Raw genomic sequence first — 24,263 nt, forward strand, 5'->3', positions numbered from 1 at the left:
CCCTCCTCTTCCCCACATGGTGGCATGCAGGTCCAGTCAAGCTGCACAATTCCCTGGCCTTCATAAACCCACCATTTTTCATGTACATTTGATAGGTTCTTTCCCTCCAATTCAAAGCTGCTTTCACAGACACATAAGTGGGTGAGAGCTTTCTATTCTTGCCTTAGATTTGATTAATTTGTGGCATTCATGTGTCTAGCTCTGCACAGACAATGGGAATGGACTGGCTCAGACTCCATTTACAAGCAATTTATGCCAGAGAAGTTCAAACCTAAAGAAAAAAAGCTTTTGACAGTAGCAACAGTTCCTAGCTTGTTAAAGATGGCACTGAGTAAAACGCAATGAAACATTTCTGTGAAAAGAATTTGGAGCTATTACCATTACTACCAATTATTATTAGAGCACACACCAAAAGTATAGAAGAGTGTTTCTCTCATTGCCACATGAATCATGACAAAATACATTTAAAAAAGCAAAAACTGGGATTCTTGTTTTCTTTGGTAACCCAATAATCACTTTACACTAGAGTAGAGGGGAGAAACCTTACTAGAAACATCTGTTGTAACCCAAACTCATCCCTCTCTCCTCCACTTGCAATTACAGTTGCACAAATGTTAATAGCAGGAAGAATGTTTTTTAAATTCCCTTCTATCAGTAAACTTTTGTGGCTGCCGGCCTGAATGACAGTCCCGTGGATTCTGTAATCAATCTCACTTCATCCTCCATGGACCAAGATAGTAAAAACTCAAATGTATCTACAATCATCTCCCCTGAGGAATACAGTACTTTCTTCATTCCAGCTTCCTTTCTGTCACTGCAGCAAAGTATTAGCTGATGATTTCCAGCAGCTTTCCAGAATAAGAGCTTTCTTACCATACACACACACACACACACACACACACACACACACACACACACGTATATCTATCTATAAACATATATACGTTTGTATGCATGTGCACATGCATACACTTGTGTACATGCATGTGCACATGTTCATGCATATAATTAACTAATCATTATCTATACTTACTAGTGTTTCCTCTTGACAAAATCCTGTTACACATTATAGTGGGCACATCTACAGTAGCCTGATACTACTGCAGTAGTGTTGCGTGACCAAAACTGTCTAGATCCTACTGCAGAGTAGCTGGTGCTACTGCACAGTAATCCCCATTCCTGCACAATTATTTAGTATTTTTTTTTTTTTTGACACAAATACTAAATAAAAGCGCAGTAACCACTGTGCCATAGTGTCTCATGTAGACACGCCCATTGTATATTATACACAGAAAGTAATGAAACTAAGGAAGAACCAGCTAGGGAAATCTCAGTCCGATTCACAATACAGATTTCTGGACCCTATCAGAATATTTAACAGAAATAAGTCACATTCAACCTCCTACATAAATATCATGCCCCTTGTTACTTGAAGTCTGTTTTCACAGAACACTTCTTTGCTGTTACCTTGGCAGAGTTATTAAGATGCATGGAATATAAAAATAGTAATTATAAGTGATGCCTACCAAACTAGACTGACATGCGTTTATAACTAACCAAACCAAGTAGTAAAGAAATAACAAATCTCACTGTGCTGATGTTCTGAAATGCAATGGATACAAATGGTAAGTCTTCTAATTTCTAGTAATTACCCCAATACCTTAAAGTCAGTAATTATACAGAGAAGCATGTCCTGCACTGGCCTCGAGTTTGTTTCATAGCCAGTGTGTGTAATTAGTCTTGATTAATATCCCACATTGCACACCAGCAGCATTAGCAAACCAAAATAATCTACACGCTGCTGCTGCCATAGGAAGCCTTAGTAGTCTGACTTGCGCCTTTATCAAAATACACCGCTTGTTCAAATGGGATGGAGGGCTAGTTTGGCACCTACACTGCCTGACTTATTAAGAGAGAAACTGCACTGCCTTCCATGTAATCATCTTAATCCCTTGTATCAACTAATTAATACACAGGGAAAGCTTTACTTGTATGCGGGCAATTATAGCAAGTTTCTGGTTCATGTCCAAGTAGATTCATGACATTAATTTGTGAACAATGAAGCTCTCTGTAATAGGGAGCTTCACAGGTGACTTTACAATTAAATGAAAATGTGTATACAATATGTAACAAAACGGGAACCAATAGATGTTAGTTCTGTATCTGCAGACTGTTACAGAGGTGGCAGTGTTTACAAGCATATTCCTAATGGGAAACAATTCAATCAAATAAAATGATGCCTGGAAGTAAAGGAATGTGCACACACTGGTATTTGTAGCATGCCAAAAAACCTGATGACTAACTAACAGACTTCAGCTTACCCATTTCAAATGCTTCACCTAAGTGTACATTTTGTACACATTTTCATCTTGGACCAGATTTGTCTGTAAGTGAAACTGAGTGACAAATACTAGAATTGGTAGCAGCTGTTACTGGGGACCATTCCCAGTTAAAGGCAAAGTGGCCGGTGCACAAAGCTTCCCCAAAGCTATGCAACCTGCTGTGTGGCTTCTGTTCTTTTGGTTTTGCCTCAGTTAGAGTGGGAAGCACTCCAGCATCAGGGATGCACATAATCCAACATGGGGCATAGTGCATTGGGACCCCACTGGGTCAGCCGTTCAAGCCAAAGCACTTGGTGATAAAGCACCACATTGTGGTTACAAGCTCCTCCAAGCATCCAACCAATGAAGTTTTCAGTGTGCAGATGGTTCGCTGTCTGGGTACAAAGTTGCAGGCCTAAAAAACAGTAAAATGCATGCCATCTAGATTCTTTTTTTAAAAAAGGTTGTTATTCTTTGTATGATGCTACACTGTGCTATGCATCTCCAGAACCATAGTGAAAGATCTTTGTTCATTAAAAAATAAATATCTAGCTGTGTCACTGTATTACTATACAAATTAAATGCCACGTTGCCCAATAGCCCAGATTTCAGCCTTTAGACTATAATAGTAAAGAGAGTGAGCAATCCCGATCAAATTCCTAACACCACCCTTAACGTCAAACACTGAGAGCATGCGTGGCACCAGTACGGACAAAGAGACACACAGTGAAACAGGCTTTCCTTATTTCAGAAGGAATGAAGAACAACATAAGCATGGCAACTATATAAGCATAATTTGGGAACACTTTTGTCTGAAAACTTGCTCCTATTCGCTCAAAGTGATTGTTCCTTTTACTCTCGTCTTATAGCCCAAAAAGTCTCTGTGGGAAAAGCTATGACAGAGAGCTTTCCCAGTGAAAGATATTTTAGAGGGACACGAAGCATGAAGTGATGTAAAGAATGCAGAATTCCCGGGTTGCAGTCTATGTTGACAGTAACCCAACCACAGACATGAAAGGGTGTAGCTTTATCCTCTTAATGGGGCGGGCAGGGGGAGACTGAAATTGCTCTAGTGCTAGCTACTCAACTTAAAAAGGGAGAGCAGGTGGAGGGGAAGGGGGAGGAGAAGGCAAAGATCAAAGATTCAAGCAGATTTCATCAGTTTCTCTCTCTGACATGGCACACACTGTCCTGTCTGCCTTTAATTGGCACCCCCTGCTGGCCCTTATTCAGAACTTCTGCTCGCTTAATATATATATTTTCAGTCAACTAACTCTCAAACAAGAAGGGCCAGTTCAAGTCCCTATTAACCAGGGAAAGAAAATGGATTTATCAGATGACAGCCCCTAAACCACAGTATCGTTCCAATCACAGCTTTCTTTAGCAAGATGAATTCCAAACAGGCAATGGTGAATTACTAGTCTTAACCTGATTGTTACTTTACATGCAAGAGGCACAGGCAGAAAGAGAACAGTACTCAAGTCATGCACAAAAATGCCTTCTGTTAGAAACTACGAAGGCAAGCACATTTTGCTACTATTTTATAAATGTTTATGAGAAGCTTTCATGCAATGATTTTAAGTCCCTATTATCCAATGCTATGACACAGCACTGATTACTGATTATTATTTTAATACTAGAGCAGGATCTCTTTAGAGCAACTAAAAGAAAATAAAATCAAAGCAGATTCTGTATTCCTGCTTTTTTCTATCCTGCAGTTATAAATCATCCTATATTAATATTTAATTCACTCCCTTGCCACATTTTTGGGGAACTGCAGCTTGACAAAATTATACCGATATTGCACAAGAAGTTTTCTTCACCACCAGGACAGTTCCCCTTTTATTATTGCTACAGTCGTCTCAGGATTTTGGCAGAAAATACTGCACAACACAGGGAGTGAGCTTGTCTGAAAACATATTCCCAACATCATCAACTGGAAATGCTTACTTAAAAAATAAATAATAACAACCACTGCAATGCTCTACTCTACTCCATCTATTCAGTATGGTTACTCAGTGTGTACTTGAAAACAGAAGCTTTGTAGTCAGAGTGGTCTTTGATCATCCCTCTAAAGTCGCTTTTCTCTCTTTCCTCGCTGCTCATGTGCCATCCCAAAGCTTCCCGAGCAAATTTCTGTCCTTTAGTCCCAGCGGAGGGAACAAACTGCCCTGGCTGAGATTGAACTAACTTCCCCTGGGACTTCAATCTTTTGTCTGTTCCCATCTCTCTACTTCAAACGCTGGAGACAGAAGGGGAATCCAAGTATGAGCAGAGAAATATAATGGATAAAACAAACAGGAGCCATACCCTTTGGATTGTCTGGCATCATTTTGCTGCTCTGGTTTATATGAGACACACTGATGGGGATGACAGTGGGGAGAAAGTAGACAAAGACACCAAAGGCACACTGATAGTTTCTGAACATTAAATAATTTCATAATTTGAAATGACCAAACTTTACACTTTCCTTCTGCTCACTATACTCCTAGCATCTTCATCAAATCTAAAAAGACAGCTACGATGAGCATAAAGAGAAACAAACATACAAATCTCTCCCAGTTGGGTCTTACATTTTGGCAACATGTACTGGGTATGAAGTATTTGGGAGTAAAATAAATTATGTGTGTTCACTGGCTATGATTCATAGCATGAAACACTGAAATCTGCCTGGTGCAATAACTAGCCTTAGAGGGTTGTCTTGGTGTATTTTACATTGTTCAGTCGTTCACTATGCAAAGGTCTTCAACCAGGTTCACAGTTTTTCTTTTATTTCAGGGCAGGGGAGAGGCATGAAAAAGTTTCAGAAAACAACAACAAAAAAAATCAATACACAACAACTTTGATAACAGCAGCTGTTGGCAGCGATTCCTGTTTGAATAAAGCTGTCGATATGTCTAAGAGCTACTGGGCTCAACCTTCAGATAGGGCTACATTTCTAGCACAAAAACTTTAATGATTTTAAACATTCATTCTTCTGGTTTGAGGTCCCCCCACCTCTTTGTTTTGCTGCCATAATTGGCAGTGCTACACTGCCAGTTATTATATACATGTGATGACCTGGGAATCCTGATTTTCTCAGATTTAAAAAAATCCCCAATTTTCAGACTGAACAAAGTAACCCCAAATCTACATTTTTCTGTGATTAAAATGAAACAACATTATATGTACATATCTATATTGTTAGTGGTCTTTCATTTTAAATCATAGAAAAATGTGGGATTTGGGGTTACTTTGTTTAATCCGAAAATTAGGGATTTTTAAATCAGAGAAAACCAGGATCCCTGGTGATGACAGCAAGAATGAGACATCCAGTATGACAGTAAATCCACTTCACCCAGCATGCCTTTCAGCAAGGTACAAGTCCTCCAAAGAAAGAAACACCACCTTAATTTTATTTGGATTTCCATAAGGCTCTGTTCAGTTTTATCCCCAGATAACCTCCATATTAGATCCTGGCACCTATCCAGTAGTTTGCAGTGCCAGGATTAAATATGGTGGCATGTGACAGGGCATCTCATTGCACAGAACAGTTGTCTCTAGCTTCCTTTCAAGTTAATTAGCTAAAAAAGTCACTTGAGAAATTTCTCCAATTTAAAGGGATTTTACTTAATGGAATCTAACAAAACAGCATCATCACCTGCCAGTACACTGAAGGGGGAGGGGGAGAAGGGGGGACTGGAAAATTCTGCTCCAAAGAACAGGCAACAAATTTCTATCAAACAACAGTCAGTCAAAGTTATCAAATGCTAACAGGACACAAACAAAATAAAAATCAATAAATTAGCTGCGGGGGAGACCAAACCTCATGGGTTTAACTTGATATGCCATTAATATGAAAAGAATTTGACAGTTTACATAAGGGATGTGACCTGGTGCCAACAACCTCTGGCTTCTCCATTTTCCAGATGGCAAGAGATTAGCCTACAGCCTTTATTCTCATAAGAAGATTTTTTTTCCTCCACGGAAAAACTATAAAGGACAATTCTATTCCAAACTTCAAGTCTCCTTCACAAATGTCTACTCAATTCTGGGCCCTAACTAATGCCTATGAAAAGAAGCCCTTGGGCCTGAAGCTGTGGAAAAAAGACTAATGCAAACTTAACTCTAATGCCTGCCTTTAAAAGATCTATTGACAAAAGCAGTGGGGAGAGTTTGGACCAATGTTAACTTAAAGAAAAAGGTTGGCAAGTTTCAATTGTGGACGTGAACGCCTGCTTCAGTTTGATCTTGAAGGGCTTAAGACAGAAAAAAAGTTAAGCCTACTTACATATTAAAAAATGCAGTAATGTTAAATTCAGTGTGTACCGTTTTTCTCTCTTTGATTTATACCCATCATTGACTAAGACTTTGAAGGACATTCCTGTTTAATATGGTAAAGAGCCACAGCACAGGGCACTGTCTCTGCTTTGCAAACCTTAATATGAAAAATTGTCCCTTGACAGAGCATGACACTATTTCCCATTAATCCCTGAAATACAGCAAAGAGGGAAACTGGAGTCTTTCACTGCTTCCCATCCGGGGGAAGACATGGGCGATTAATCAAAGTGGACCATAAGGTGAAAATACACCGTGTGAAACGTATCTCTTGCAGACAGAAATTCGTAACTGATTAATCAGATTAAACATGAAAAAAAAAAATCAAAACATATTCTTCAGTGCTCAAGGTATCAAGAAAAGTCATCTCCAAGAGTTGTTCACTTCACTCTGTAACCATCACAAACTATTACCTCATTTCTTGCCTTGCCGGCATCACCATAGCAACCTTTCCCTTAGAGCAAACACTCTCTAGGGGCCACTCCTCCCTTTAGGCACATGCCTTCAACACCTTATATGCTGTGCTGTATAAATCGACTCGTCTCCAAAAGACTTGCAGTAAATTCAGTCATTTAATGCACGCCAGACCTGGTCACATAAAGCCTCATCTCCAACCACAACCTAACAAGTGCTAGAACCCAACTGATTTTCAAGTGGCCAACATTTCAACTGCATTGGAGGTGCAGCAAAAATTAAGCAACTGTTAATGATATCGTTTAAATCCCCCTATCGCCTTCAGCACAGCCCTCCTATACTGAGGTCATTTTGCATTCCCAAATTTATAAACTGAAAAAGATAAGTTTACATTAGTTCCTACATAATAACCATACTATCCCAAAACTCAATAACTGGCACAATTATGGCAATCATATAACAAGTTTAGAAAATTGTTTAAGGAAATGAGCTAATAGAATTACATCATAGTACCACATTTTCTTTGATTGCTAGAAAATATTTTATTTTAGTGTGTTTTTTTATCCAGCAATCGTTTTCCAGAGCTCTTCTTTTAAAGGCTAAAATCTGTAGTTTTATTCATAAAATTAATCTGGGGAGAATGAAAAGTAGTGATCAAAAATCTGAAAACAATATTCACCAGAAAGCATGCTCTTAAAGAATAAAGGAGCTTTTGTGTTAACATATCCCAGTTTGAACAGATTCTGTAGTCATCTTTTTGTGTCTGTTAAGCAACAAAACCAGATGGGTTTTACACTCTTCTGTTTGTACATTTCTTTTTCGTTTTACCACTAGTTAGGAGTATATAGGCTTTTGCATCATTTGCATCCAGCAGGTGGAGACAGAAATCTTTCCCCAAACGCTTCACCTGTCTGCTCCTCCTACCTTTTACCAAGTGGAGACACTTCTGCAGAGCACCTAATAGAATATTTCACTTGATACGAATGTCTGTCCTTTCAAAAAAAATGGAAATAAACTGTGAATCTCTGATATATTCAAATTAAGGAAAAATTATTTACATTCTTCTTACTCTCTTTAAATACACAGGTCACTAATTTGAATGTAGGCTCCAAATATTTGCTAAACCTCTCCAGTTTTTTTTATTTTATTTTGCTTTGCTTATGAAAAGGAGAGAGACATTGCGTTAATTCAGTAAAGTTTGAAGACAGAAAGCTATGTACTCTTAACATATACGTTTCTCTTATACACCAGCAAGAATCCATCCTAATTTAGTTTTGGTTTCTGATTAGACATTAACTTTTCTACATGTTAATTTTCTCTTCAGCCATCCTTTTTCTATACAATTGAAAATTAATTTATCCAGCTTTTCCGCCAAACTAGGGTCCTCTTACACCCCTTCTTCTCACAGGCTATTCTCACTAACCTTTTTCGATACTGTTTCTGTTACAATAGCATTCAAAATACTATAGAAGATTTCCAAGAAGTAAGGACATAATATCTGTCCCAAAGTATTCTAAAAATGCAAAAAAAAAATGAAATAAAAAAGAGCAGGCAAGAAGGACTATACACACCATACCATAATCCTTATATGTATGATACTAAACCTGTGGTCTGCAACTTCTTCACATCAAGCATTTAACATGGTCACTGTATTAATGTTTAATGTTTGGTCCTCACTACTGTAAAAAATAATAATAGACAAAAAAAATTCACCAGCAGAGAGATATTATTTTGGAAGGAATATTTCCACACTGTATTTCTAAAACTCTCTTCTAGGTTTGATGGGCTCTGATCCTATTCTCTCTTTTAATTCATCCTTACAACTTACAATTCTTTCATGAAGTCTAACATACCCAGTCCATTCCACAAAGTATTGTTCTTATTATTTATAAAAAATAAACCAAAAAAAGCCAGTGATATCCATCTACCCTCTAATCACCCAATGAACATACTGTGTTTTTGAGGATCATATTACGGAATAAATATTTTGTATTTACATGCTGCTTGGTAAATAAATCTTGACCATTAAATTATCAAGAGGTTCAAGGGTTATGAACCCACAAATTGACTGGAGCAGTTCATGATACTGAGCTATTACTTCATTTTGTATTTCAGTTACAGGCAGCTGTATCTAAATTTGGGGTAAAATTCAGAACGTTCTATTTTTAAGCAGAAGGAATAATATCTTTTTTTTTTTTTTCCAGAGAACAAGACTGATTTCTTCATAAATTAATGGAGTACCAAAAGAACTGTCGGTACAGCCCATTCTTATAAAACAAGTCAGCCCGACTCTTGGTCAGTTTAATTCTATTAATCTATGTAAGTTATAAATGTCTTGAGGGCCAGATCTATATCTTCTCTCCAATCTGTACAGTACTGAAGGTAACTCACCATCAGCACTCAATAAATAATAAAATAATGATCAACAATAACTGCTCTCAATGTGTTTTTACTAGCCTGTAGTTCTATTTAAAAATAAAATAGATATTGAAAACACAGCTGCTGTACATGGACTCCAAAACAAATGACTGCTCTCTTTCCCTCTTTTTTTTAAAACCTCAGGAAGGTTTGGCTTTAAAGTAACAGATTAAAATAGGGTAGGTTGAAAGACATCCTTGCAACCAGATTTCCAATGGTTGAACAGTTGTACATTGCATCTTGTTAATGTGAAAACATTGAGGCCTTTCTCAAGTCCAGACAGAAGAAACTCAAGAACACCACAAATAGAAGTTTCCGACCCATGTGTGTTTGAGATACGTCTCCTTCCCGAGTCAATGAAATACATTTCCAGTATTGGTGTGTTAAATTGTGCTCACAGATTAGACCACCACATCCCAATCAAACAAGTATTGAACTTTCACTACTGGTGCTTCTTTTCAGGTTGCAATGCCAAGATTCTCTTAACTTCCCCAAAACCAACTGGCACTAGGTGTGCTTCCTCTTGTTCTCATGAGTCCTTCTGATGCCATTATTAATACTTGGTTCATTGTTACTTTGAACAAATGAAGTCCTGGATATACACATCTTACACCTTGGGGATCTGGCAGAGGGACTGTTTTTGTGTTTATACTTAACCATGTACTATACTGCTCAAATAAAAATGGTTTTGAAATCCAAGGCAGAAAGCCTTTTATCATAGAACAAGAACTGTCATAGTGATCAAAAATTTAGGAAAACCTTTAAGGGGTTGTTGCTGCCAAAACCAGTTATAATATGTGTGGTGGCACTTGTAAATAGTTGTTCTAATTTCCAGCAGAGAGATTTTTATGATTATTTCCACGACTCACTTGTCCAAAACAGAAGTAGAGAAAAATGTCACTATAGAAAAAGGTAAGCTTGCCCTCTCTTTAAGAGAAAGCCAGTCTGATTATGTTGCCAAGTTTTAAAGAGGTAAATCTTATTTTAAACTGTGGAGCCCCTAAACTTCTGCTTTTGGAACACTCTGAAGGGAGAAAATAATTGGGTGAACTTCAAATGCAAAATCTGTCCCTCAACATTAGCCACTAAGCCCCTTGTTCCTTTACAGTCAAAGTCATGTACCTTGCCAAAAATGAAATCATAGACTGAATTCACAAATTAGGTTGTCATCCAAAAGCAAAAAACAAAACAAAACAAAAAAAGCCCCCCACCAAACCTCTCAGGCCCACTGAAACTTTTAACAACCTGGGACTCCCTGCTCAAAAACTTCTGGATTATATCTGTCAGTTATGTACTTGGAGAGGATGGTGGGCACACTGTTTTCCAGACTGCAAACTTTACACATTTGTCTCCAATGGAACACTAGTGTAACAGAGGGGAGACCAGCACAGCAGTCCTGGGTGCCACCTCTGTGGGGAAGGTGTAAAAACAGCTGTGGCTATAGCAGATTGTGCCACCACAAACAGCAGAGCAGGCTGCAGGTGTGGAGCTGGACTGCTATCCTTCTGGATTAGAAAAGTGTTGGGTTTTTTCTACATAAATAGTCAGCTTTTAAAAAGAGAAATCTTCATATTTTGAAGTCAAGTGGCTAGTGTGTTAACTCTGTAGGTAACCTATTAAACTGCTGAGGCTCTAATCTCTTGGGTGCTAACAGAGTTCCGGTACGGTCATTCAGACAAAATAATACCCTGCCCAAATTTTCAACTCTTTCCACAGAAAAAATGTTTTATCCATGATCAGCTCGTTCCATGCCTCTCCACCCTCAACTGGCTCAGCTGTCCCTCTCCCACATTTTCCCATGGCAGGTTAGGAAATTCATTCAAATCTCACCAAACTAAATCTTACCAAACATGAGAAAAATTAACAAGAACAACAGCAGGGCTCAGGAGGCTGTTGGCCCCACAAAAATATTAGCTGCCTGCTATCTGTCCATCTTAAAGGCCTATTTTACTATCACATTTTGTGAAAGACTATATCGAATGGCAGTTTTTTGCCTTCTGCACTGCTCTGTAATATCATCTGCTGTTCATTCATATTCTTCCCTGTTTACTGCATCTGTAACACACAAGGAAGAAATGGACTGCCCAATCAATTAAAAACACAGAATCCTTAGTCTCAAATTCTGTTAATAAATCTTTCACAAATTTATACTATAACATTGATTATATAGGACAAAAAGACTGATTTCATATGCATTAGAGACTGTAACAATAACTCAGTCCCTTCATAAAGGCATTATATTAGCCAGTTGTATAATCACACTAAGTTCCAAAGGAAACCCATTTAACTACTTACAAATTAAAATATAACAGCTTGTATCAGTTATCCTGCGGCTAGAATGTAAGTGGCATTGAAGGTTAAAGTTTTCATGGCTCATGAGGAGTATTCTTGTTAGAAATGATTTTGCTTATACAGTCCATTATATACCTTTGGTACTTCTATTCTCCTATTGTTTATGTTAATAGTGGCAATAGATGTCTTAAAAAGAACACCCCAGTAAATTAATCCATTTATGTTAATGATTTTCCCATTTTACAAATGGAAAAGTTGAGGCATGAATTGGTACAAGCAACAAGTTATGCAAGTGTGCAGCTGTACAGCTGGGAATTTTCTGATTCACCGAAACATGCTCGGTCAAAATATATACGAACTACAGAAGTTGCAAAGTTGTGTTCACTCCCCACAGTTTGAATACTGACCAATCCCACACTTCTGCCTACAGTTTTTAAATCAGTTTGCAAATAGATGAACACAGATTATTTAGGTGGTCAGAAAGATCATAAGAAGAATACCCTACAATATTTTCACAAGGCAATGAAATCAGGATTGAAAATGTATGCAAAAGCTTTATCAAGGTTCAACTCTTCAAACCTTAAACTTTCATTACTTAAGTGGCAACTGGCTCATTTCCCATTGTATCCCCACTAATTTGTCCCTTCCAACTATAAACTGGAACTGGTTCTCAGTAGAGCATGCAACATTTCTCCCATAGTCATCAACAGCTGCTTAATGTCTCCTTTCTTGTAGGTTTAGAGAACACCAAAGAAGTAAAGGGAGAGAGAGCAGTAATGCCAGGTGCAATATGTCCAGAGCAAAATTAGCAATAGAACACACTAAGCAAGCAACTGTTACAAATTTCTCATATCACTGATTAACTTGAAGAGAAACACGTTATTTTGAGCTCCTGCCAGAGATCTCACTGGTATCAGACAACTTGAAAATAACTCCCACAACACAGTATTTTCCTGCTTTTATTCACAGTACTGCTCAGAACAACTTGGACATTGGACAACTTGCTCCATGGCTCACTTTATTAGAGAAATTATTTACCATAGACTTAAATGTTTTACTGAAGTGGTGTTTAGGTTAAGTTATAAAAATGTGCGTACATGGCAAATAAGGATTGACACCAGGCATAAACAGTACAGAGGTTCAACTCTGAAAGAGTATTTTTCTCAGAAAAACTCTTTTCTCTTTCTGATTACAGAGTTACTTTCTGGTCAACCTAGTATGAGGGGTTTTGGGGGGTTTTTTTGAAAAAGCATTCCATTTTAAACAACCGATGAAGGGAACTTCTGCTTTTCAAGGAAAGTTCTGTAAATAACTATAATCTAGTTATCCAAATTCCTTTATGGTTTGAAAGGTTACGACAACAGGGGTCCAAAGTTTCTCTAAAGGAAAACCTCCATTTATCCTCCAGAAGAAAACAGGGAACCCCCTAAAGTGCAAAGCAATCTCTTTCACATTTAAAAAACAAAACAAAACAAGTGTTTAAAGGAGGGAAGAAAGAGGGAGGATTTTTTTTATGCTTATAAAAGTCTTTTCATTAGTAGGTAAATAAACTATTTTTGGAAAATTTAAAAGGGAACAGAACCTGAACCGTAATTTCTCTGCTTGCCAAGGTCTTAATGTGAGGAAAAGCGTAAAATAAAAAGGGATATTAAACAAAGGACAATAAAGCTGGATGCTTATACTGACGTTGGACTAAACACTTTAGCAAAAAACCTGTATCAAATTTTAGGCCAGGAAAAAGTAAGAACTCTGTGGTCTGTGAAACAGGGGAAGTGTAAGTCTACAGTGAGGGACAAAATGAAATGAAGCAGAGAGGACTGAAGACAATCTTTTCCCGTTTAAACAAACCGACCTGTAACATGTCCATGTGGATTTAGATGTATGGGGACAGTGGGGTAGAAATTATAAGTAAATACTCCCAATTACCAGCCAAGAGTCACGTCCCTGAAAACAAGTTTTACCTCAATAGAAAAGGAACCCTTTGCTACAATTACCAACCTATGTGACGTGGCAGCAGGCCATTTGGGACTTTAAATTATCTACAGAGATGGGCCAGGTAATAAATCAATAGAAGATACCCTCATGTACAAAATGAAACTAAATTATCTTTGGGGGCAAACCGATTCATTTGTGCGTTTTATGCTTTCCCACGTGACTTAGTGCTGCAATGTGGAACTACCAAACAAAGCAGATCAGCCTAAAAGTAAAAATCAAAACCAAATACTCCTGTATTGAAGCCCACATACATTTGGTTTCTGAGCATATCCAACCTCACCTTTGCACATGTATACAGTTTTTGTATTTTTATCATTTGATATATAGAAGTCTTCAGGTTTTAAATACCTTCGTGTTCAGACAGTTTTAACAAGCTGATTTGCTGTTTAAAAAATTCACATCCTGAGCCAAAAGAGCTCTGGTAGAAGTCCTGAACAATGAACACACTGTATGTAGGTCCCGTACCTGACACCTTTATGGTAAACTACATTTTAACCTGTTTCAGCAATAAAAATAATTCAAGAGGGAAAAACATTCCAATATGCTGTATTCTATGTAGGAAAGAGGCCCTGTTAAAATAGTATCAGATGCCAAACCCCAAAGGAAACCTACTTAATCATACAATGTGTTCTGTGCTGTAATAATAAGAGTGTACAAACGGGATGGTCTCACTTCCGGCAAAGCATCCAAGAGTGCCAAGTTTGTCAGTGCCAGCCTTAGGCTGCTCATCCAGGTGCCTAAGTCAGCCTTACTGGGAGTCATCCATCTCCGCCTCTGCTAATGACTAGGCCCCCCAGCCTCTTTGTATTCATCTTAATCTTTTGTTTTCCCCTACCTTCCACCTGTGCCTGATGGTGGCTCATCAAGGCTCTGGCAGATGCACACACATAACTTGCTCAGACTATAATGCTTCTGATCTTAGAAGCCAAGAGAAAGACATGAAGTGTGACTTCCAAGTAGAGGTAGGGGCAGTTTGGGGCAACAGGGCAATTAAGAAATAGTGTCTTCTATGACCTATGTTACAAGATTTGCAACAATGGAACCATCGAGAAGAAGACTGTCAGTGGCAGGTCATAGGTACAATGGGAGGTTTAATCAGGTGTGCCCATAAGTTGCTTTTTTCACTGTTTAAAATGCTTTATTGCCATGACTTAACAGAAGTGTATGGCTTTACAGCACTTTAAAATGGATACAGTGCTTTAAATTAACCATTGTTAAATGAGGTATTAAATCTGAAGCACTGTATTTGATAGCAGTTTAGCCACCTATAGCACTTTAAACAACTTCTGTACTCTGATCAAATTTCCAACCTGTGGAGAAGCCCCAGGAGACTGCAAAGTGCCCTCTGCCTCCTAGCCTGGAAAGTGCAGGGAGACTCAGAGCCCACCTTCCCCCTCCACCCATGTAACACTGCACTTGTATCATGTTTAAGAGCACTGTAACTTTATAGTGCTATAAAAAGTGCTCTATATTACACCATTGTAAAACATGCAGAGAGCATTCCTGTACACATCTACCAACTGCAATTTCAACTGATAAGATGCACCTAAACCGAGAGCTGTTCAAATCAAGCTGTTGAAATTCTGTGTTCATTTCCCCTTCAGATATAGTGATGGTGAAGTACTGGCAATACCCAAGTGAAAAGCTGTAGCTGATTAATCAGTAATAGCTCTCTACCACCACCGCCACTTTTTGGAGGTTTGAGTTTGATTTTTTCCCCCCTTTTGGATGCATGAAGTTTTGAGAAGTGACTGCTGGTTTCTCTCTTTTGTCTCTGAGACTGACTCTCCCAGCCTGCAAGGAAAATAAACAAGGCAGCAAGCAATGCTAAGGAAGAGATGGGTCAGCTCCCAGAGTCTAAATCAACAGCAGCAGGCTTCACGATGCCATACACCAACAGGCAAATCACTGCACGCACGAAGAGTAAAATGAAAGCCAAACAAATTGGGAGGCCTGAAGACATATGAGGATTATGCTGAAAACTCAGTGACCTCCTCCTCTGGCTTGGTCACAGACTCATTAAAAATACGGTTTGGCAAGAAATAAGACAAGCAAACCTAAGAACTGTCTCAAAGGAATGTTAGAACAATGCTTGCTGCTTTCATGGGTCTGCAGCATCATGGAGCAAGCCAAGGGGATCTGGATGCCAGTATTATGATCTCTCAGAACGTGGGGCTTCAGCCAAATGCCCCATGCTTAAAACATGGAAGAATCAGAAGGCAGGAAAGATTCTTGAGTCTAGAAAAGGGGAAAAAGCCAAAAAAACCCCAAAAATCTGATTTCTGAAACTGATGTTTGAGTTGTCCTTATATTCACACTTCCCTTCATCATTTTTTGCTGCACTGACACTAATCTGCCTTGAAATTGGCTGATTCTGCTCACGCCATGTTTACAGGGAAGTAAGTTTCATCTGGTTGTCCTCATTCAGAGACCAGTTTCTGCTCTATGGCAGGAGAGATTATTAAAAACTATATATTATATGCACATGCTTTAGAGTGACTCAACTTGGAAAGATAACTGTATTATATCTGCTTTTCCATTCCCTAGGTCCTGGAAAGGGAGAGGTAGCAGTTAAAATCTCAAATGGAAATTGCTTCCTAAATATATTATCCTCCATAAAAACCATTTAGCAACTGTTAGTGCCCACAAGACAAAGGAAAAGGATAAAAAGTGCACATGATGGGATAGGACCGGGAGGAGGGAAAATGGAGGACTCATTTACATTATCACACTGAGCGTTAACCACAAGAAGAGAAAAACAAATGCTCCCTGTTTTGCACAAACATCAATTACATCTAGTAATTTAGCTGATTCCTCTCATAGAGCAGGTGCTTTGGCTCTAGTGCGAAGTGAGAATGCATACGCCATTCTGGTTTGTAAGGCGCATGCAACACTTGACAGACAAGCTCCTCCTCATCATTTCTCTGCAACTGAGGAAGGAGGGAAGTGGGGCTGGGAGGGCTGAGTTCACCTTTAACTGGTACAACTTAGCTGGATGAGAGGCCCCAGATGAGACCTGAGACTGCATCGAAACTTGAAGGGCTAGAGATGAAAAATAACTAATTCATGTCCCACTATAGATGGTTAAAGCACTCACATGCATACACAATCAATCTGTTTTTCACTACACAAGTCTATAACCCCCTAAACGACAGAGCAAAGGGTTACTCCTTTCTACTATATTTATAAGGGGTAGGGGAGCTGTTTTATCATCAAGGCCAGGGGTGGACGTTACACATAAACCAGTTTAAGTGACCAGACACTGGTTTAAACCTGTAACAGAACAGACATTCAGTGCACATAAACCAGTTTGAAAATAGCTGAAACTGGTTTGCAATAAACCTCGCTGAATGTATTATCAGACTTAACTGTTTTAGCTCAAACTGGTTTATGCATCGTCTATCCCAGTCCCTTTGGTGGTTTAAGATAAACCAGACACCCCCAGCATCCCAGCATGCTCTTGAGCTGGGCAGGGTCTCTCCTCCAGCCCAGCCAGGCCCCACCCCTCTGCTCCTCAGCCCGAGCAGGGACACGTGGGGCAGAGGTCCAGCTAGAAAGGGATTTAATTCCACCTCCCTCTACCACTGGCAGGGACACAAGCCGGGTCTGCAATGCACTTCCTCATTGCTGCTGCAGCAGGGGGGCACCATGGCCCCTGACGCAGAAGCGGGCAAGGAAGAGAGTTAGTTTTCCCTGTACCCCACTGGCAGCCGGGTCTGCCCACTGTGGCTGGGGCACTCACTCCCAGCCTGGAATAGACCCCCGGCTGTCCCCTCCGCTGGAGGCCCAGAAGGAGGAGAAACAACTTCAGCCCCTGCCCCTCCAGAGGCCCTGACTGGCAGTCCCTCCTCCCCACCCTTACTGCATGCAGCAGACCATCACACTGTGGCAGAGCACGAGTCCTTTCCCAACAAAGGGCTGCACTGCAGAGCTGGGGTCCCAAGCGGGCCAGAGCCCTGCAAGCTCCCCCTCACCCCCACAGTGCTGCCATGCTGCACAGCAGTTCTGCCGGTCCCACAGCAGGGCCCCTGCTGGGAAGGGGCTGTCACTCACCACTCCAGCTGCCAGGGTGGGCTGGGCCAGTCCTTGCTGCTTGTTCTGTGCCAGGGCCAGAGCTATCCCTAAGGGTGTGCAGGGCCTGGGGCATATCAGCCTGTGTGGGGTGGGGAGTGACTCGGCGCATGACGGTGGCAGCAGGGCCCATACGGCACTGTCCACAAGGGCCCCCTGAAGTGCAGGGGCCTGGTGCAGCCACCCCACTTGCCCATCCCTAGGGATGGCCCCGGCTGGGGCACTCCCCCTCTAAGCAAGAGGGGCTATTCTGCCGCTGGCACTGTGGCCTGCAGCCACCACTTGGTCTCTGCTTAGGGCCAGTGGCAGAATAAGCCCCCACCTGCCAGGAGGGAGCTGGCTCCAAACACGGCCACTGCTCACACAGCAGCAAGGTCCGGCCAGCCTAGCCGTCGCCATTCTGTGCTGGGGCCAGCTCCCTCCCAGCAGCTAAGGACTTATTCCACCGCTGGCCCTGAGCAGAGGCCGAGCAGCAGCTGCAGCATGGCCAAGCAGACTGCACCACATTGCCAGTGGCTGAATTAGCTCTCCCTTTCCAAGGGAGATTGCCCCAGCACAAAACAAGCAGCAGGAACCAGCCTAGCCCCACCCAGCAGCTGGAGCAGCAGAGTGGTGAGTAACAACCCCTTCCTGGTGGGGGCCATGCTGTAGGGCTGGCACAACTGCTGTGCAGCACAGCAGCACTGCAGTGGGGGTGGGGGAGGAAGACGGGGCTTGCAGGGCTCTGGCCCACTTGGGACCCCAGCGCTGCATGCAGCCAGCCACAGGTCTGCCAGCCCTGCAACACAGCCCCTCACCAGGAAGGGTCTCGTACTCCCCCCCACAGTGTGACAGGGACTGCTGCCCCCAATAAGGGCCCTGTCCCCTCCTGCTGCAGCAATGTGGATGGGGCAGGGGCAGAAGTTATTCCTCCTCCCTCGGTCCTCCAGCAGAGTGGACAACCGGGGGCCTATTCCAGGCAGGGAGCGAATGCCCTAGCCACAGTGGGCAGACCCAGTGGGATACAAGCAAAACTAACTTTCCTCTCTGCCCACTTAGCAGGGGGGGCACCATGGCCCCCAAGACACAGCAGCAAGGATGGAGTGCCAGGCAGACCCAGCTCAGGTCCCTGCCAGTGGCACAGGGAGGGGGAATTAAACCCCCTGAGTTGGCCATGCCCCCCAGCACAGCTTCCCTGAAGGCAAAGGCTGGGTCTAGCACCCCCTGCGCCTGGCCTGAGCAACTACAGGTATGTGTCTACATTGCCTCAGTGCAGAGAGCGTGTCTGTCCAGTTACAAACCAGTTCAGCCTAGGCAGGTTAAACTAACCTGCAAAGGTTGAATCAGTTCAGGCTCCTGCTTTTTGAACATCTGTCCCCCTAGCCCATCATTCTGCAAAAGTACAAAGAAAGCCTATAACTCCTTGTTTATTTTCAGCTTCAGCTACTGATGTTAATCCTGGAAGAAGAGAACAGGATTTTACTCTGAATGCCAGAGATTTAGACACTAACGCATGTTTGCTTTGGGCTTTTCTCCCTTCTTCTTAAGTAAACCAAAAATGATGTTATTTTCTTCTAGCTGCTAATTCCTAAATTTCTAGTTCCATGAAGCATGCCAGGCAAGACCTGTTATTGGTTCACTCCCTCACTGCTCTTTATGCAAAAAATGAAACAAAACTAAAAAACCCCACAAAAAACAAACAAGCAGCCAGACAGCAAAGTATACTAATCTGAGCTTTCTTCTAACTTCCCCAAGACACCCAAATTTGCTCCCCTGAGAAAAACAGAATGTGAATGAAAATAGGATCTATTTCCATGTTTCACCACTCTGGGCTCAACAAGCCTCAGGCTCTGCATCTGTGGAGCAAATATCCTATCCCAAACTCAAAGTTATCAGACAGCTAAAAATGCACCTAAAACACCAGTATATGAGTCACTGAAAAGACAGCCAGCACCGAAACAAGTGTGACTGCAACACACAACCGCAATGATCCGCCACAGTGGCAGACTAGCTCACTTCAGGGAAACGGGAAAAAGTGAGCTTGAGACTCACCAAATACAAGCGATCTTAAACTAGAAGGGCTGTAAGGTACAAGGTACATCCAAACCTGAAATAGAGGGAAGAAAAGAAGCACTTTGTATTCCAGTATCTAAAATGTCAGAGAATGAAAGATTTGCTCAAATGATTACAAATCATAGCGGATTCCTGAAAAAGAAATGATGTAAAACTGTGGCTAACTCTGGAGAAGAGAAGAGAGAAATAATCAAGACAGAACTGCATGGAGCAGTCTGCCAGAGTTGGCAATTGACATTTTCAATTAATAGGCAAAAGGTACCTAGGCATGCCAAGTCTTCTTTGTGGGGTGGATCTTACTCACCCTTGAAACTATTTTTTGTTTTTTTTTCCAAACACTTTTGCAATACCCACATAGTTTGTCAAGTAAAAAGGGATATGGACTTGAACTGCCTGGTATTATCAATACCTAAATACATACTTCAGCTTAACAACCTAAACAGAGTTTGACCTCTTTCTTGAGATGCATTTCTTCCCCTAAACCTTAAACTGTCCTGAGGGCTGGCTGTACTGAGAAGGATGGGATTCTTCAAATGTTTTTAAAATACATGTAAAGGTCTGGTGGAGAAAGAGAATTTATAGCCTGGTGTCAAATATCCATGTCCTGGAGCTCTGTTCACAAGTGTGATCTTATCTCAACTCACATTTATACTATGCAAACAAATCTAATGAAGAGCTGCCTGCAGCATCTTTAACATTAGCAACTCACTGTCACCAATAACTAAAATTAAACACCACTTTTTCCTCCCATAAGGATAGAGCTACCCAGTTGCTTTGTGGAACTGGATTCAATAGGTAAAATTACAATGGCTGTTCATCCTTCCTCTGCAACATGAAGTTAATTAAACAGTAACTCTGCTACTATTTTTGGACTGATATCCCATGGAATGTTTTCCTTGTAACTGGCTTAGACCACACAGACACACAACACATTTTGGTTTTATGTTTACGGAAAGGAATTCAAAGCGTGTCTCTGTATGCCCACCACATGACAGACAAACACACTAGTCCTGTAAAAGGAATCTTCAAGGCTCGTAAAAATGAAAAAGGGCACCTATTTTTTTCAAGGTTTCATTCATGATGATAGTATTCTGCCATCAGCAAGATAATTAAATAACTCTTAACAATAATTAAGCTAAAAATAAAGCTACCCAATGCCTTTAATTCAGTGATTCTTAACCAGGGTGATGAGGCACCTTGGGGTGCTGCAAGATTCTTTGAAGGGTGCCATAGGCAGTGAGAGAAGATAAGCAGACATGAGCAGGCTTAGACTGTCCCTCCCTGGCCACTTCCGCAGCCTGGGGAGGTAAGCCTGCAAGAAGGTAAGCACTGTAATGCATTTTTTTTTTTTTTTTTCCAAACAGGGTACTGCTTAATTCACAAAAGTTCCAGAGGGATGCTCCAAGGATTGCAGGGAACACCTTGAGTCTGAAAAGGTTGGGAACCACTCTGCTTTAGTTTTTCCCCTTTGCATACAAATTATCTTCCAGCAGAAAACAAAGCAATTCAAAACTAAGTATATTGAGATTAAAAAGGTAAATTATTGCTTTATGTACTTAATAAGCAATATGCAAAAAAAGGTACTGAAGTGAGAAACGAGAATGAAGTTATGTGTACATGTTCGGTGAGATGGTATACTAATGCATCCTGTACCAAAAGCTGTATTTTGAATGCCACATATCTTACTCTGAAAGTAAAATGCATGATATTGGTTCCCCAGCTTTTTTACAGCAATCCCAAAACAGCCCTTAAACGTTACTTGACCTAGTCTATCAGGCTTCGTTTTCAGACTCCTTTAAACACAAAGCTGAGGTCACCTTCCATCTAGTCCCATTCATACCTTGACCCAAATCCATTCCTGGCTCAAAGTTCTGTTTATAATACATGCTCTAAGACATGCCACTTCTAAAAGCAAATGAAAAGATACTATGATCCCTGGTCTAACTGGAGGCTGGATCACTTAAAAATGCTTATTTCAGATACATTTTTATGCACAATTCCTATGTGAAGTTCATAGGGTTTCTGCTTTTGTTTTTTTTTCCTACTAAACTACAGAAGTATTTGTCTTTGCAATATGGTATGTTTCTTAAAATGAAGCAATGAGAGAATTCATAGATTCACTCCACTATCATTAACTGCAAAAAGTACACTGGATAAAGCGTAATGGAGGATCTTGGCTTTAAAATTGTTGTTAAAGTTCTCTTACACAGTTGGATGGTTTTATGAATATGGTAATAACTATAACCTTTAGAATTCAAGACAGGAACAGCAGATGGAACCTAATTAAGAAAGAAAAATTATTAATTCCTCTTCATAAGGAGTGGGAAAAGGCAATGGCAGTTTGCAAAGGGAGGTCCTTTGTGTCATTTAATAAATGCGGAAGCAAGTAACTAGACTACGAGGGGCTCATTAAGAAATAGGTACACCTGACACAGGAGACAAGGATCTACAGGTTGTGCCTTGAGAAATCAAACATTCAGAAGTTACAAAGCAAGGATAACAAAAGGTAACAAAGCTGTTTCTTTTACCATACATTAACATTGCTGCCCAAATTGCCCTGTCTGCTTCTTAAACGAAGACAAAAGTTCCCGTGAATACGCAAAATACTACTTCCTCAGCAGCATTCCCCCTTTCACTTCAGTTTCATCAAAGCTTGCAAGGAAAAGGAAATGCATCATTTCTGCCCTTCTCCCAAATTCTGAAGGACACAACACAGACCACCCTGTATTAGGATGTTTGTGAGGATCTACAATGGGATTTTTCTTCACTTTTTTGGGGGGGGGAGGAGGGGGGGGGCAGCAGGAAGCAAGGGGCTGTGGCATTTGCCTGTTTTGTGGTAAGATCTAGTGAAAATTCCATGACAGCAACCTCACCAAACATCCAAGTTATTAACAGGTCTCTCCATATAGGACATAACCTAAACCTTGATTGTATTGGTAAAAAAGTTTTAAAAAACAGCCTAAGAGGAAAATTACAGAGATTAAAATCTCATTACAAAAGAGATCCTTTACTTTTTTCATCTTTGTAGTCAGTCAATATCCATACCTACACATCTGTACTGCTTTCCCTCACTTCATATTTAATCTACAAGTCTGCACAGAAACACAGGAGCTTGCCATCGTCCTCCCACCAAGTAGTACTAAATTGAGCTCTAGAATAACCCAAAAATCATCTCCTGTGCATCTCTTACAAAGAAGAGAAGGATGCAGTTGAAATGACAGCATGTAGAAACAGACAAGATTACAACTCATGCATAGGCCCTCCCTCCATAAGAAAGCATAGTTTTCTTCTAATTGCTGTTTCACAAAGTGAAAGGTAGAGCTGAACAGTGAAGCTGTTGGGGATACACACCATCCACTCAGCTCCCATTTCTGTTTATGGATTTCTTATCAAGCCAATTAACTACTGCGAGTTGAAAATAAAGTATGTATTGTACCAAGTTTGAGATTTACAGAAGACAGATATTTGCACCATAGGACAAATCTGACCCAAGTTATAATAGATTTATATATTGTACACATTTACTTCCTACATATACCCACAATGAAAGGCAGCGAGAGTGAGAAGTAAATATTTCTCTCACACACACATACGCACATTTTTCCTTTAGCTGATAATCTCTCCACCAGAAGAAACCTAGTACATACCTCAGAGTCATGACCTGTTTGCTGAGAAATACAAGCATTTTATAAGCAAATATTTTCTTCTATTGTATTTAGCCCATCATCACAGATATTTTCTTGTTTCTTCTGAGAACTGAACTCGTGGCACTGCTGACTGCCACACTACATGCTATGAACCACACCATGGCCATAGTTGACAAAATGGCTTGTAAATGTAATATTTATTTGAAAACGGAAAGCAATTGGCAGAATAAATTGGAAAATAAACACCATTAAGCAACACCACTAAGTAAAAGTCCTACAGCAAAGAAACTGAAACAGAAGTGTACGGTAAGCCTATCTGAGCCTTATGCTCCATCGCTGCTTCCGCAAGATGCATATCAGGTACAACAAGCTTCATTTCAACAGACACTAAACCAGAGATTTTCTGTGGGATAAAGGGAAACATATATTTCATTTTTACAAGCACTGAGTGAGCAGAAAACGGGAGATTCCTCAGTAGCTGATAAGGTGCTGATGGTGTGCACGCTTCTAAGGAATTTTTAATAAAATGCCTTAAAATGAGAAATAGTAGTACACATGTAAACATACATTGTTCTTCACCATGTAATTGCACTGGGAGTTATTTTTCTTTTCCTTTTAAATTATAATTTAGGAAAAGCAAAAAGGAAATATCCCTCAGTGTAAGTAATCTTGTATTATTAGAAGTTGCTACTGAAACACAAAGATTTGAAGGGGGGGGGGGGGGGGGTAGCTAAAG

At 40.5% G+C, this 24,263-nt stretch overlaps 1 protein-coding gene across 2 annotated transcripts in view; it reads right to left on the reverse strand.

Moving 5' to 3' along the window:
* EFNA5 (ephrin A5) overlaps positions 1–24,263 on the reverse strand; it is a 294,974-nt gene that overhangs the window by 205,680 nt on the left and 65,031 nt on the right. The gene's annotated exons all lie outside the window — the stretch shown is intronic.

This window comes from Gavialis gangeticus, unplaced genomic scaffold, assembly GCF_001723915.1.
Source record: "Gavialis gangeticus isolate Ggan-Ray unplaced genomic scaffold, GavGan_comp1, whole genome shotgun sequence".
Lineage (NCBI taxonomy): Eukaryota > Metazoa > Chordata > Crocodylia > Gavialidae > Gavialis > Gavialis gangeticus.